At 32.6% G+C, this 15,637-nt stretch overlaps 1 pseudogene; it reads right to left on the bottom strand.

Annotated features, from left to right (window-relative positions):
• Window positions 1-667: 667 nt before the first annotated feature.
• Window positions 668-1,037, bottom strand: LOC135276982 (large ribosomal subunit protein eL31-like; annotated as a pseudogene).
• Between the last annotated feature and the right edge of the window lie 14,600 nt (window positions 1,038-15,637).

The raw sequence follows: 15,637 nt of genomic DNA, 5'->3' as shown, positions 1-15,637 counted from the left end.
AATAACTGCACATTACAGATATGACACTGTTCAAAACTAACATTTTATAAGCACATGATTGCAAATTTTACTGAAATTCGGATAAATTACTTTTATGCATGTTTCTAGAAAATACATAAAACTGACCAGAAATGGTCAAGTATTGGAAATTTCCTATTTTAAAGCTAATGTTCCCAGAGAAGACATATTTTTTCCCTCTTTCTCACACACATTAACATAGATGCTTACATACACGTCATACAAAATAAAATAAAAGAATACTTATCATCCGATCACCTGAAAATTAGCATTGTTATATTAAAGGGCATTTCCTTCTCATCATATATTTCTTGTTTGCTTACTATCTATTACATTGGGATAATATTTTTTGTAGTTATATATACTAATTTATATAATTGTGTCATGGACATTATCCTATGTCAGTTAAGATTCTTGAAATATGACCAATTTTTTAATTGTATTTAATAAAATAATTCATGGTAACTTTTAGTTGACTTTTTGGCTTAAATGGTTTTTTTTTGCAATTGTATAACTTTGATGTATTTGACGATCAGCGTTTAGTTCTCAATCACATTATATATATATGTGTATATATATATTTTATTGCATTTTACGTTCTGGGGTACATGTGCAGATCATGCAGGATTGTGGCATAGGTACAACCACATTAACAGTAAACTTTTGAAAGTGTAACAGGTACACAGGTAGCCAAAGTATGGAAGTTATTTGGTGATTCTTCATCCTCATTACGTTTTCTGGACAACTTCACGTGGATATGGTGTGGGATATTCCTATTTTTTTGGCCCAGACAGCTTTGTTGAGCCTGGTATCAATGTGCACATCTGGAGTTACCATCTCCTTCATGGCAAATTTCTGAATCTCTTTGAGTTCCTGGGGGTCATGCTTCTTGAAGCCCACTCCATGGATGAGCTTATGAATGTTGATGGTGCATTCTTGGGTCACAATCTCCTTGAGTCACCATCTCCTTGATGGCAGAACAGTCTTTTTTCTTCTGGACCTTTCTTTGCGGGAGCCATTCTGCTTGGTCCAAGTTGGAAAGCAATTTTATTGAAAGCCTGGCTTTTTCAGTTTGAGTAAGGCAATTAATACAACTATATGTATTTCCTATGAAATAGCAATTTTTATAAACAATTATGATAACAGGCATAAAGTTAAAATTGAAAGTGTCCATGGTAATATGTTCTTCCATAATAATACCATTTCCAGTCACTCATAGTGTATGCACACAAAGCAAAGAGAGGAGCTTTTTATCATATTCTAGCCATTTATCTGTTAGTGCACTAAGGGCTCATTTTACACTTTCTATTTTAAGACCTAGAGAATTCTATGAAGACAGACATTGTCCACAGCTTTCAAATGAGGAAGCTGAGTCTTCAGATGTTTCATACCCTCTAAAATAACAGTTTTTTAAATGACAGAGCTAAAAATTAAACTGATCCAGAAACCCCAGTTATTTTCTTACCAAATCTACATCAACCTGGTTTTTAAAAATCCTTGTGCTAATAATACAGCTCAACTGACTGATGATCATTCTTAAAGGCTCCTCTTCAGGGAAAGCAGTTTTCTGATCTTTGGAATATATATGGTCTGGCAGATGCTATGTGAACTCTCCTTAGTATCATTTTATCCTTGACCCATTGATGCCCTATTATTTTGACATCTCTGCTATCTAAGAAGCATTAATCATTAATTAAGGGACAGGTATTAATCATTACTGACTGTCATATATAGGAAAGTAGAAAGCCTTCGATAGCAAGGGAGCCAATACTGGATTTTGGCACAATTTAACCTCCTCTTTCACCCATCCCACATACGATCTTTATCCTAGATATATAGAAGAGAACTGGAGACAAGATGGATTAATGAAAAATAATTCAAGAGAAAAAAAATGTTGGGGAATAGTACCCACTCCATCCTTTATATGGTCTTATGAATGCCTTTATGTATGCTAACATGTTTCTACCTTTTAAATATTTCTTTGACTGAATTGTAAAACAGCTCTTTTTTTTTAAAAAAAAAAAGATATATCACTTACCATGAATATTCTCATGCAAAACAGATAAAAGAAATTCAAAAAAAAAAGGTAAATATAGCTACAAACTTTCCATTCAAATCTAATATCTGAAACTGTATTAAACATAAATATACCCTAGTGCATGTTTGGCTTTTTCAATAAGTAGATGATGAATATATAGTAGTCTGCAATATGAATTAAATCTTAAGAAGATATTGTCCTCTTTAAACAAAACCTATTTCACTTTCTTTTCTAAAAGTAGAATATAATTTTACCTTTCCTCATAGTAACCTACTTATATGTCTAAAGAACAGGATTTAGTACTCTTTGTAAAGATAGAAGTAATATGTCACTATTATCTTTAATACAAATTATTAATAATGTTATTTTCATTAGAAAACTTTCTGTTGATATGGTGAAAGTACAACTTGAACATATGTCCAGAGAACAAAGGGCTATGAAATATTACTTACTTCTGACTTACAGAGAGCCCCATGAGCTCAAATCTTTGAAATTAAACAGATGTGGATTCAAAGACTTTGTCTACCTATGTGACCTTGTAATTCCTGTAATGTAGGGGTCAGAGTGTCAAGGTATTGCAAAGATCCAAGAAAATGATCTGTAAAAATAAGTGTCTCTCTCAAATGTCTGTACAATGGTAGGGATGCAAAAAATTTGCTTCCTTTCTCATTCACTATATTTTTTTATTTCCTCCACCTTGTTCCAGTCTTTGTGAAGAATGTACTGTATGACACTGAGGAGGTCAGTATGTATATTTATTTGTGCCTTAACTATTTCACCTCTTCCCACCATTCATTATAGACCCTCTCAACTATACAATTTTTAAAGGTCAAATTCTTTCTTTTAAAAATGCGTAGGGCAGTAGAAAGCCTGGGCCAAAGATAGCAAGGGAGCAAATACTGGATTTCAACACAACTTAAAATTATTTATTTTGATCTTTTATTTCTTTCTCCAGTATTGCCTAGAGTTAAATCACTACTTTCTCTCAAATTAAAAAAAAAATCACCTGGTTTGTGCCTGTGTCTTAGAAAGCTAAAATCAGGAGACATTTCACTACAAGAAATGCTTCCTAACAAAAGTAGTCACTAAGTAAGTTAATGTAATTCGATCAAATATAAGCTATCAGGAAAGGGAAGAACACATATCTGGGTAAAACCATGTGTAGGACATCTGGCTTGATCTACTGTTCACTGTTGTGTCTTGGGGAATTTGTGCTTGGTCTGTATATCTGTGCTTCATTCAGTCAGATTCATCCTGCAGATGTTAATGCCACACTTAAGGTTAAACAACCTACAAAATACACTAGAAGATAGGGAATTTTTTCCGTTTTGTTCAACGAAACCCCAGAATCTAGAAGCATCCCTGGCATAATTTAACAATATGTATTTGTTAGATAAAGAAACTTTCTTAAAGATAAACTTCAAATTTCTTAATATGGTTGACAACATTTTCCTCAATGAAGCCCCTAACTCTTCAGAGTAGTTTCATGATAACCCTCACACTCTCTCATTGTGGTTCAATCATACTTGGTTCATTTCCTTCTTCAAATGTGTCACTTCTCTTCTTGAACTATTTTTTTTTAATCTGGAATACTTTCTTATTTTACTTCTACTCCTGATTTCTGCTTGGTAAATTACACACAAAGTTCAAGTTACAGCTCAAACAAAGTATCCTCAGGGAAAACCTTCCTAATCACTGTGAATACATCATTCTGTGCCAACCATCCCATAAAATGTATGCTCTTAAATTACTTGCCTGAATTCTGTCTTCACCATTAGATTAAAAGCAGCAAAAATTAGGAGCCACATCTTTTTTGTTCACAATTTGTACTTCATTATTAAATCCCCAAATTTATGTGTAAAAGTGAGAATTAAAATGCAGTGAGTCTAATGAAGTAGGTGCATTAGAATAATAGACCTTTTTAGTGAAGAAGGTATTTGAAGTTAGACAGAAATTGGTGCCACTGTTAGAATGGTTTCCTCAACATTCTTAAATAAAGAAGATTGATAATTCTTAGTATTTATATTATCTTCGTTAAGTTTTAATATTACTACTAGATAATTAAAAAAAATAATTTTGAATCTGTTCTCTCTGCATGCTTGAAAAGCATTTCAATAGAGTAATTTACATATCCACTATGGACTACTATTCTTTAAAAAAAATGAAATCATGTCCTTTGCAGCAACATAGATGGGGCTGGAGGCCATAATCCTAAGCAAATCAAGGCAGGAGTGGAAAACCAAAGACCAATGTTCTCACTTACAAATGGGAGCTAAACATTGCGCACACATATACATAAATGTGGGAACAGTGGACACTGTGGACCACTAGAAGGTGGAGGGAGGAGGAGGTTAAAAAGAAATTTAAAAAACCTACTTATCAGGTGGGCACTATGCTCACTACCTGGGTAACAGGATCTACACTTTCAACCTCAGCATCACACAGTATTCTCATGTAACAAATCTGCACATGTACCTCCGTATCTAAAATAAAAGTTGAAATTAAATGAAAAACATTAACACTAAAAGTAAATAAATAAATAGACCAATTATTATCTGTTTATTGAAGACTTGAAAAATAATGCTACTATCCCTATCTGAGACTGGTGCTTTTGAATGTAATCTCTCTCTCTTCTTTTTCTTTAATCTCTTCTTCCTCTTTCTACTTCTTTAAATAAGCATTTTTTTCACTGATTACAGAAATAAAAATTGCAGATATAAAAAAATCAATTTCAAAAGTGTAATACCTTTTGCCAAATCTTCTTCCTGGTGGAAATGAAGAATTTCTTGTGAATTATTAAAAACATTCTATTTATATATAAACATTCCAAAGGAATACGTATGCATATGTAGTGCATATACATATGCATATACATACATATGCATATACATATGCACTACATATGCATACGTATTCCTTTGGAATGTGTATATATGTGGTATGTGTTTGTAGATATTTTCAAATGGTGGTAATCCAGATACATAAATAATGCATATGAAATTAACAAATTTGAGACATCTGTTTAACTCTCTCTCTCCATGAATATATATAAATTTATATTAAAGACATCTGTGCACATATCTATAGAGCTATACAAACACACAAATATACATACACAAATGTACACAGATACATGCACAAACACATATAAAGTTTCTGGCACAGAGTAACTTCCATATAAGGGTTAATTGGCATTTTCATTCTTATCATCAGATCATACATTTAAAAATACATATTTAAGTCACAGGTTTATTAGAATCTATAAAATGAGCATTCTTACATATCCCCTTGGGAATGTAAATGGATACAAATTCTTGGAAAGGCAATTTGGTAAAATTTTAACTACTCAAGTAGCAATTAATTCTAAACATATACTTTGATGTCTATGTATAGATGTATGTATATAAATGCTTTTTTGTTATCAGTTTTAATAAAATATACAAACAACCTAAGTGCCCATTATAGATATGATATATTTCTACCATGAATTATTACCTAAGCCTCAATAAAACTGCAATAAAAATATAGTTGCTACTATGTGAAGGTATTCAAAGTGTATTTTAAGTGGAAAAAGTACAAAATTATGCATAGCATTTATTCTATTTGTCAACAAAATAAAAATGCATACCTGCATATGTGTAAATATCTGGTAACTGAAATTTTCTGGAAGGAAAACAAACTATTATGACAGTAGTCTTAATGAATGCAAATAGGATCTTTAATGAGAGATTTTATTTACTTTACATATTGTTGTGAACATACATATGTATGCACACACTTTTAAAATCAGATATACTTTTCATAATTAAATAATTCCAACTATCAAAATAATTTTTAAAAAATCGAAATGGACCAAGAGCCTCTCAGGTGAAAACAGCTGAAATTTCTAACTTGCTTATCTCAAAATATGTACTTACAAAGCAGTTTGGCTCATATTATAGGAGCACAAGCATTGAAATGCAACTATATTCATTTGCTCTAAAGAGTGAGTTTTTACTATATCACATAAAGAAGATTGCAGGGTTAAATATTTATAAAGGCTGTTAGGAAAACACTCTGCCTATTGCTATTCAAATTTCTTTTTCAATAGTATCTGTCTTAATTGCAAGAACATGTGAGTTTGAGCAACATTAAACTAGCAATAACGTCTTCAACTGAAGAGTACTTTATTTGTGAAAGAGGTATAACCTAAATTGCTATAGCTATAGCTACAGCAACATACACGTCTAGTACTTTCTTTGAATTACCATAAAAAATACTCTACTAAGAATAGTAAGTGGCCTTTTAAATTTCTTTTGAGTAGTAATAGAATTTGTTGGAGCAACATGGAAAGGAAATGGAAACTGATTTCTGGATAAAATAATCCCAGGAAATGTTTAGTGTCATGTTTTTACATTAAATAGTACAGACGCTAGAGAGGTGAACAGTTTCAGCTAGATACCAATAATTATCATTTTGAACAAGTATCTTGTCATCATATGTTATCAGTATGTAAGATCATCACATGGTCAACAAAAAGGTGATTTGAGCTCACCAATATGTGCCAAGAAGTGATCTAGATTCTAGGAAGATAATAGTTAACAAAACATAAATAGTTCTTGCTCTAATGGATACTACAGCCTGGAGTCTTGCTGTGGAGTTAGGGGAATGGGAGTGGGAGGGTGGGTGCGGGAGTGGAAATGCTTTCAGGATGAAACTGTTCCACCTTAGATTATCAGGTGTTTCACTCTCATGTGCAACCTAGATCCCTCACATGCGCAGTTCACAATAAGGTTCGTACTCAGAATCTAATGCTACATTACATCTGACAGGAGGCTGAGCTCAGGTGGTAATGCTCGCTTGCTCACCTGCCACTCATCACCTCCTGTCCTGTCCAGTTCCTACCAGGCCACAGACTGGTACTGGTCTATAGCCCAGGAGTTGGGGGACCCTGTTGTACAGTAATATCCTAGGCCTTCACATTCACTTACTACTCACTCACTCACTCACTCACTACTCACTCACTCACTCAAACCAGCTTCCAGTCCTATAAACTCCATTCATCATAAGTGCCGTATTAATCTTTTATACCATAATTTTACTGTACCTTTTCTATGTTTAGATATATTTAAAGACACAAAGCTATCCATGTGTTACACTTGCTCATGGTATTCAGTAAAGTAGCATGCTGTATAGGTTTGTAGTGTAGAAGCTATAGGCGACACCACGTGTCCTAGGTGTGTAGTAGGCTCTACCACCTAGGTTTGCATAAGTACACTCTGTGAGGTTCACATAACAGCAAAATCACCTAACAACACATTTCTCAGAACACATCCCTGTTATTAAGAGACACATGACTGTACTTTGTGATCTTTTTAGAGGTTCTTGTGGCAGCCTCTCTTCTGAACGCTGATCCTTTTCTGTGTTAGATATATGTTATTAGCCTCAGATATTTTTCATCCAATTTTGGTTAAAATTAGAGTGGATATCTGAGGCCACAGATGCCAAGCTAATATTTGGTGATAGAATTTTAATAATAATATTAAGAAGCTATTCACACAAGTGCTTTTGACCATGCCCAGCCACGGATTATCCATTGCTTTCATTTACAAGAAATATAGCGAAGCCTAGCAAATATTTACATGGCAGTTACTATGAAATTCAAGGGAAATCTGTACTTAGTCTTTGTCTTTCTTCCTAAAAGTATTTTTTTTCTAAAAAGGGGGAAAGATCTTTTCCACGATATGAAAAAATTTGAGTAGTACAATTACAAGCACAATTAACCAGCAACCTTAAGACTTTGCATGCTTATTTTAGAAAAGTACAACTTTTAGGATTATAAAAAAGTGTTAATTTAAAATGATAAACTGTGTTTAGCACATAGATTGATTTTCGCACTGCTCATGATAAATAGCATGATTCTGACCTTTTAATCTGGCTCTGATTAATTCAACTATTCTAAAGATGCTGAGTGTTTTTATAGCCTGGTTGACTTCCAAGTAAAATAAATGTGGCTAACGAATCCAACTTTGAAGCATAGTGGTGTATAGTGATTTGTCCATAAGATTGTAAGGTTCAAGTTATAGTATATTTTGATTATGCACCTGAAACATACTGGGTTTTAGCAAATACTTTCTGAATGACTGTACAAATGGCCACAGAAATATGAAAATAATAAAGGGCTACTGAAATAGGAGAGATCATTGTTTTGAACAAGTAGGGATATATTTTAAATGCTGAATAAGTAGAAGTAAATAATGGGTACATATTGACATAGAGAATGGAATAATATACATTGGACACTCAGAAATGTAGGAGTGTGGGAGCCAGGTGAGAGAAGAGAAATCACCTTCTTTTCTAGGTATACATTGCATAAGGTACAATGTATACCATTTAGATGATGGTTACTCTAAAAACACAGACTTAAACATTATGCAATATATTGATGTAACAAAACTGCACTTGTACCCCCTAAATCTATAAAAAGAATAAAGGAAAAATAAACTAACGAGTAGTGATTTAATTTTTTTTAGGATTCATAATACATATGTATCCACTGCAGTGATTTTTGTTGCCAAAATGTTGGCCCGTGAATAGATGCTTAAAATATGTTTGAGTCTTTCAATAAACTAGCACAAGCTGGTAAAATCCAGAATATGAAGGATGACAAATTCTTCTGCTTTGGAATCCTAATTCTACCTCTATGATGAGCATTAATCTAGTCACAGACTATTGCAGTTACTGAATATAGTGGATGATAAGAGAAAGCCACTTCTAGAAACATAGGGCATTCATCAGAATATCCAGACAGGACTCATTGCTATTGTAAATGGCAGAAATACCCACTGGAACACACTTAGAGAAATTTGTGTCTTACCTAACTAAACTTTAGGAATCATAAAGCATTAGTTATACTCTGCAATGTCTAAAAATGGATTTGAAAAATATCGTATGCTGACTATTCTCTGCATTTTCATCTTGGTACTTTCTCTCATTATTCAGACTTTTAACTGTGGACTACCTAATCTGTTATGGTGGAGAAATGTGGCATTGGTAACTCTCAGGCTAGTGTGTTTTTAGTTTTGCTATGCAAGGGATAATTCATATCTTATTTAAGCCCTTAGTTTTAAAAAGTCAGTGGAATACACTTATTAGTCTGATTTTGCCTAAGTGCTCCCAAAAATCGCTGGAGTTATTGGGGAGCAATTACTGACAATTCTTTCTACAACATGGTTAGAGTCAGGGGAGACATGCTCCCCCAAATAAGAGGGTGCTAGGCTATTTCTGGAAGGTTCAGTAATTAAGCAAATTTATCAATTTGAGAGCATTAGCTAGAAACTGGTTATAATTTAATATAAAAAAGTAATCTACCAGGTTCTATAACGTTCCAAGTAATATAAAAAGTGACTGCCCAAAATCAGCTCTCTCTCCCTCTTGCTCTCTTTCTCTCTCTCTCTCTCTTCTGTGTGTTTGCACACGTGTGGCAAACAGAGAGAGAAAGAGAGACTGATTATTGATTTTATATCTTACTGATTCTGAAAAAAAAGTATTTACCAGGAAACATAAAGAAGAAATAGAACTCCTATTTGTAATGATAACATTGTCTACATTTGGGCACTGTTGATATTTTGGGCAAGATAACTTTTGTGTGGGGGCTGTCTTGTACATTGTAGGATACAGCACCCAATCCAAATGTGTGTGGCAATAAAAAATATGTCCAGACATTGTCAAATGTTCCTGGGAGTGCAAAATCACCCTAGTTGAGAACTTTTAATTTACATGAAAATCCAAGAGAATCTTGAGACAAATTATTAGAATAAGGACAGTTAATCAAGTTTGTCAATGTAAGATTGATTTTTAAAATTAATTGTATTTTTGAATGCCAGCAAAAGCAAAAAAAAAAAACGTAATTCAAAAAAATGGCATTTATTATACTAATAAAACATATGAGCTATCTTAAAAACTACAAAATCTACAAAATGTTTATGGGAAAACACCCTATTTTGGAGTAATTCAAAAAGACCTAAATAAAGGGAAATATATGTTTATTTGTAGATAATTACTCAAATTGATAAATATATCTATTTTTCCTAAATTAAATTATAAAATTTAAAACATTCTAATCAAAGTACCAACCAGGTTTCCACAGAACTTGAGAAGCTAATTTTAAGAATATCAAGGATGCTCCTGAAGAAGTATAAAGGGGAGGATGCGTCTTTTTCAGCCCAAATGTAACAAGGCTATATTAAATTAAATACAGTATGGTATTGAAACAAAGATAAAAAGATGGAGCAGCTGGAATTATACTGGAAACACAGCCACGAATATTTGGAAATTTGAGATATGAAATAAATCAAATGTCAAATTAATGGGACTCTGGAAATATGTTGGGGCTACTAGTTATCTATAGAGCAAGATGTAAATATAAAACCCATATAATCAATTCCAGATAAATTAAGTATCAAAATATAAAAATAAAGAACTTTAATTTTAGATACTGAAATTATATTATTGATCAAAGATTGTGGATAAGTTTTTTTTTTTTTTAATTGCATTTTAGGTTTTGGGGTACATGTGAAAAACATGCAAGGTTGTTGCATAGGTGCATACGTGGCAGTGTGATTTGCTGCCTTCCTCCCCTTCACCTATATCTGGGGAGGGATAGCATGGGGAGAAATGCCAGATAAGTTTTTATTTAAAAGTTGAAAAATAGTTCCTAAATAAATGAGTGATCAAATGTAATATAATGAATGTAAAAACTGTACAATGAACAATGTTATAAAAAGTGAAAAGCTATGCTCCAGAATTTAGGAAAGGTTTACAATGACCTAAACACAATGAAAAATAAAACATGACTAAAATTATAAACTAGTAATTTATTATAGTAAAACTCAAATAACAAAAAGTGCACAACTTCAGTAATAACCAGTAATTTAAAAGTGAAAACCACAGTGAGAGAAAATTTTGTAACCAACAGACAGGAAAATGTCATCAGTCTGAAAATACTAATGTTGATTTATATAAAGTGCTATGTGCGAATTTCATACACTCCAGGTAAATTGTAATAAGAATTTTAAATATAAAGTTGGTAATAGCTAATTAATATGAAAATATGCAAAACTTTTAATTAGGCAATTCCTTTCCTAAAATTCTTTTTGACCAACTCTTATTAGTCTTTATTTAGGGTTCAGAATAGTTCCTTTTACTATTAAAATTAATCCATTATTCATAGTGTCAATATATTTGGTATTTTTATGGTGCAAAAAGCCTAATATATGCATAATCTACTTTTCTATCTTTTTTAAATTTGTTATTGACATGCTGTCTTTGCTAAAAAGACTTTGAATACTTTTTTTTTCATTTGCCCTTTGGAATGAATTAAATTGTATTAAAGTTATCTTTCCCTTTTATGTTAATAGTGTCACTCATGACAGGGTTGAGAATGTGTTTATATTGCATGTGGCAAAATAATTTCTTGTGATTTTTCTAATATATTCTGTAGATATATTTTCCATTCTACTTTATTTCTTTCTTTCTTCCACTAAATTAGCTTAGCTAGTGGTTTATCTATTTTGTTTTTTCCCATTTGCTTTTTCATAAAACTACATCATTGATTTATTTATTGTTTTTGATTTTCTGTTCTCTAGTTCATTAATTTCAACTTGTATATTACCTAGTTTCTTCCTCCAAATTTTTAAAGTTTTTTGGTTTGCCTAAGTTCATGGGTTTAATGGTCAATAAATTTTCCTCTCTTCTTAAATTAGTATGGTAAATATGTAAAGCTGCATATTTTTCCTTTTCAGAGCTATGTGTTTTCCCTTTTCAAATTTAATAAGGATAGTATGTGATATTTTCAATATCAATGGTTTCTGAATATTCTAATATATTGGTTTGATTTATTGTTTTATTTAAATGTGTCTTAAAGCTGTTTTTAACTTTTCCATTCTGTTTCATTTTTCCTATGAATTTCTACTTTTACTGCACTGTAATCAGAATGTCATTTTAATATTTAGAAAAAAATTTTTTTTGTACTAACACATTGAGATGGTCATTTGTACTTCTGAAAAAAAGATTGCTTTCTATTTTCATAGTATAAATTGTAAAATACCAATTTGATCTCTCATATATTTCCCTATTTTTTAATTTAATTTTCATGTGCTGATGAAAATAAATGGACATCTTCTAGTCACTCCTTGTTTCTATGTTTCACCTTGCACTTACTGTAGTTTTTAATTATGAAGATTAAACATTTTGTTTGATTTAAAAGTCATTAAAAAATCTTCTCATTACAACTATCATGATACTATCTCAATTTTTTAGCTTTTTTATTCTTTTAAGCTTTTACAATTAATACTGATACTTATTTGGGAGAAAAATACTTATAATTGATATTCATTATTAACTTTACTCAATTTCTGAATGTCCTTTTTGTCTTTGGAAAAGTTTTCTTCTTCTCTTAAATTCAAATTTTCATTTTCCAAATATATCTTTGACCATCAAGTTTTAGCCATTTTTCATATTTAACAAATATTTGGCTTTTCTTTGAACAGCTAGAGCTGGTTAGTAACATTGTGTATAAGTGTGTGTGTGTGTGTGTGTGTGTGTGGTGTGCGTATACATTTGTATATAGATATAAACTTGACCTAACATGCTTGGCCTTGTTTTATATTATGTTGGACTATTTACTTCTTTGTTTTAAAATCAAAGATTTTAAAGGAAGACTGTCTTTGTGTTGTTTTCCATGTTTGTTCCCCTTCTGACAGTGTGGGAGGCATTTATACTCAGTGCCTTGCTTTCTTCATGATTGTATTTATTACTTTTATATGGCATATTAGCTTTTAAATAGTGCCTCTGATATTTCGGTGTGAATAAGGAAACCATGAAGAAGTAGCCAGCTCTCTGTCCTAAATGATACTTCTCATCCTGCCCCTAGTTTTTGTTTGGTTTAACAGCAGAACTTCCTATGGTGGGGCATGGAGGAGAGACCTTTAAAAATATCGTGATGACATTTATGCAGCCAAGAAACATATGAAAAAATGCTCACCACCACTGGTCATTAGATAGAAACACAAATAAAAACCACATTGAGATACCATCTCACACCAGTTAGAATGGTGATCATTAAAAAATCTGGAGACAACAGTTGCTGGAGAGAATGTAGAGAAATAGGAACACTTACACTGTTGGTGAGAGTGTAAATTAGTTCAATCATTGTGGAAGACAGTGTGGCTACTCCTCAAGGATCTAGAAATAGAAATACCATTTGACCCAGAAATCCCATTACTGGATATATACCCAAAGGATTATAAAACATTCTATTATAAAGACACAAGCACGTGTATGTTCATTGCAGCACTATTTACAATAGCAAAGACTTGGAACCAACCCAAATGACCATCAATGTTAGACTGGATAAAGAAAATGTGGCATATATATGCCATGGAATACTATGCAGCCATAAAAAAGGATGAGTTCATGCCCTTTGCAGGGACATGGATGAATCTGGAAACCATCATTCTCAGCAAACTGGCACAAGAACAGAAAACCAAATACCGCATGTTCTCACTCATAAGTGGTTGTTGAACAATGAGAACACATGGATACAGGGAGGGGAACATCACACACCAGGGTCTGTTGGGGGGTGGGAGAGTTAGGGGAGGAATAGCAAGGCATTGGGGCATTGGGAAGGGATAACAGTAGGAGAAATACCTAATGTAGATGGCAGGAGGATGAATGCAGTAAACCCCCATGGCATGCGTATACCTATGTAACAATCTTGCATGATCTGCACATGTACCCCAGAACTTAAAGTATAATAAAAAAAAAATTGTGATGTCTGAGTGTCACCCTCAAAGATTCTGAGTATCTGTACTGGAAGCTATGCATTATCATTTATAAAATTTCTGGTGATTCTAGTGTATAGCTTATGTTAAAAACCACATTCAGTGGATACTATTTAGACCTTCAAATAATGTGCATCCTCACCAGCCTGTGCTCTTGGATGTGGCTATGCTGTTCCTTGCAATCAGCAAAACTGTCTAGTTTACCATGAAGCCATGACAGCAGTGGTAGTTGATTTTTGCACCTGTGTGTGTGTGTGTGTTTGTGTGCCCCCATATGAGATATGAGCATCTGCATGTTTGTGTGTAGACTTCTTTTCCCAGTGTGATTTAGCCTTTAGTGTTTGTCAGATGACAAACAGTCCAGCGCTTCTTGCTACTCAGTTTGTTTTTCACTCTACAACCTGCTTTTTGCAGAAGCGGTTTGTGCATTTACATGTACAGATGCCTCCAACCCAGTTTACATTATTACTCAACAATACTAACAAGTTTTAAAGAGGCTATTACAGTAAGTTCAAACAGCACAGCCTTGTAATTTTAAACCTGAAATCTTTGGTTTTGCCTCTATGGTGGAGAATTTTTATCTACCTAATTTGAAAAAAAAAAAAAGCTGTTTTTGCATTCTCTAGTGTTCTCACGTGGTACATTCGGTTGCACTTTTTCACACCGTATATAAGAGTAATAGATATTTACTAGCTTATTAAAGATGCATTTTTTGGTTCAAATTTACCTTTATTCCACTTGGCTTCATAGCAGTGTAACAACAGAGAGAACATAGCTCAATTAATCTAAAACTATTTAATAAGTATAAAAAGCGATATTTTAAACCACCTCCAACTACAACAATGCTTTCACATTATTTTCCTCCTCTCTCACTTTGATCACTGTGTAGTGTTCAGTGTCTGCTTCTTGTTTGATAGCTGATGAATATTATCAGACTTAATATGTGGGATGTAAATACATTCAAAATCCTGTAAACATTTGTCTAATTTCATTTTTATAACAATATTAGCACCCCTTAATTTAGGAAATCATGAGAAGGGAGACTCTTCTTGGGTTTTATTTATTTAGTCTAATTAAATAATGTAACTCTTTAGCAGATATTTTCCCTAAAATGTCTTTCATAGTATCATTTTTTTTGCAGTATAGAATGAGATGATTAAGACGTTGTATACATTATGAAAATACTTCCTTATGAATTAAAATAACACATACTCAGTGTAGATTATCATTTTTAAAACATCTTCAAGTACCACTGACTTCTTTCTTTATGAGAACAAGCATAACAACTAGTATATTTATATTTATAGAAAGAGAAGAGGAGCAGAGGTCATAATAATATTACATACAAAATTGCTAACAAATATTGATAATCCATTAAACACCAAGAACCATTCCAAGCCATATTCATTTTGCTTGATATCCTCACCAATAGTTTGTGATAGACTTATTTAATCTAACAAAATATTATAGCTACTGTGCTGAGGAGAGAATGAGTATAAAGGTAAAGGATTTTAAATGGAGGGTGGAATAGTTGTTCTTGGGTGTGAAGTACATTGTTCTGGCTGCTGAATGGCAGCAGAGATGGTAAGACAAAATAGATCACAGAGAAGATTTAGGCCAAATTCGAAATCTAGATTTTTTTTAAGGACACATCAGGAAAACTGGTTTATGCTTAAAAAGGTCATAAGGAACATATCAATGTAAGGCAATTTTAAGAATATTGTTACTGCTGGGTATGTCATCCTTCTGAGGGAGACAT

Source organism: Aotus nancymaae, unplaced genomic scaffold (assembly GCF_030222135.1).
Source record: "Aotus nancymaae isolate 86718 unplaced genomic scaffold, 86718_ANA_hifiasm-v0.15.2.pri h1tg000002l, whole genome shotgun sequence".
Taxonomy (NCBI): Eukaryota; Metazoa; Chordata; class Mammalia; order Primates; family Aotidae; genus Aotus; species Aotus nancymaae.
This window is presented reverse-complemented; position numbering and strand designations above follow the sequence as displayed.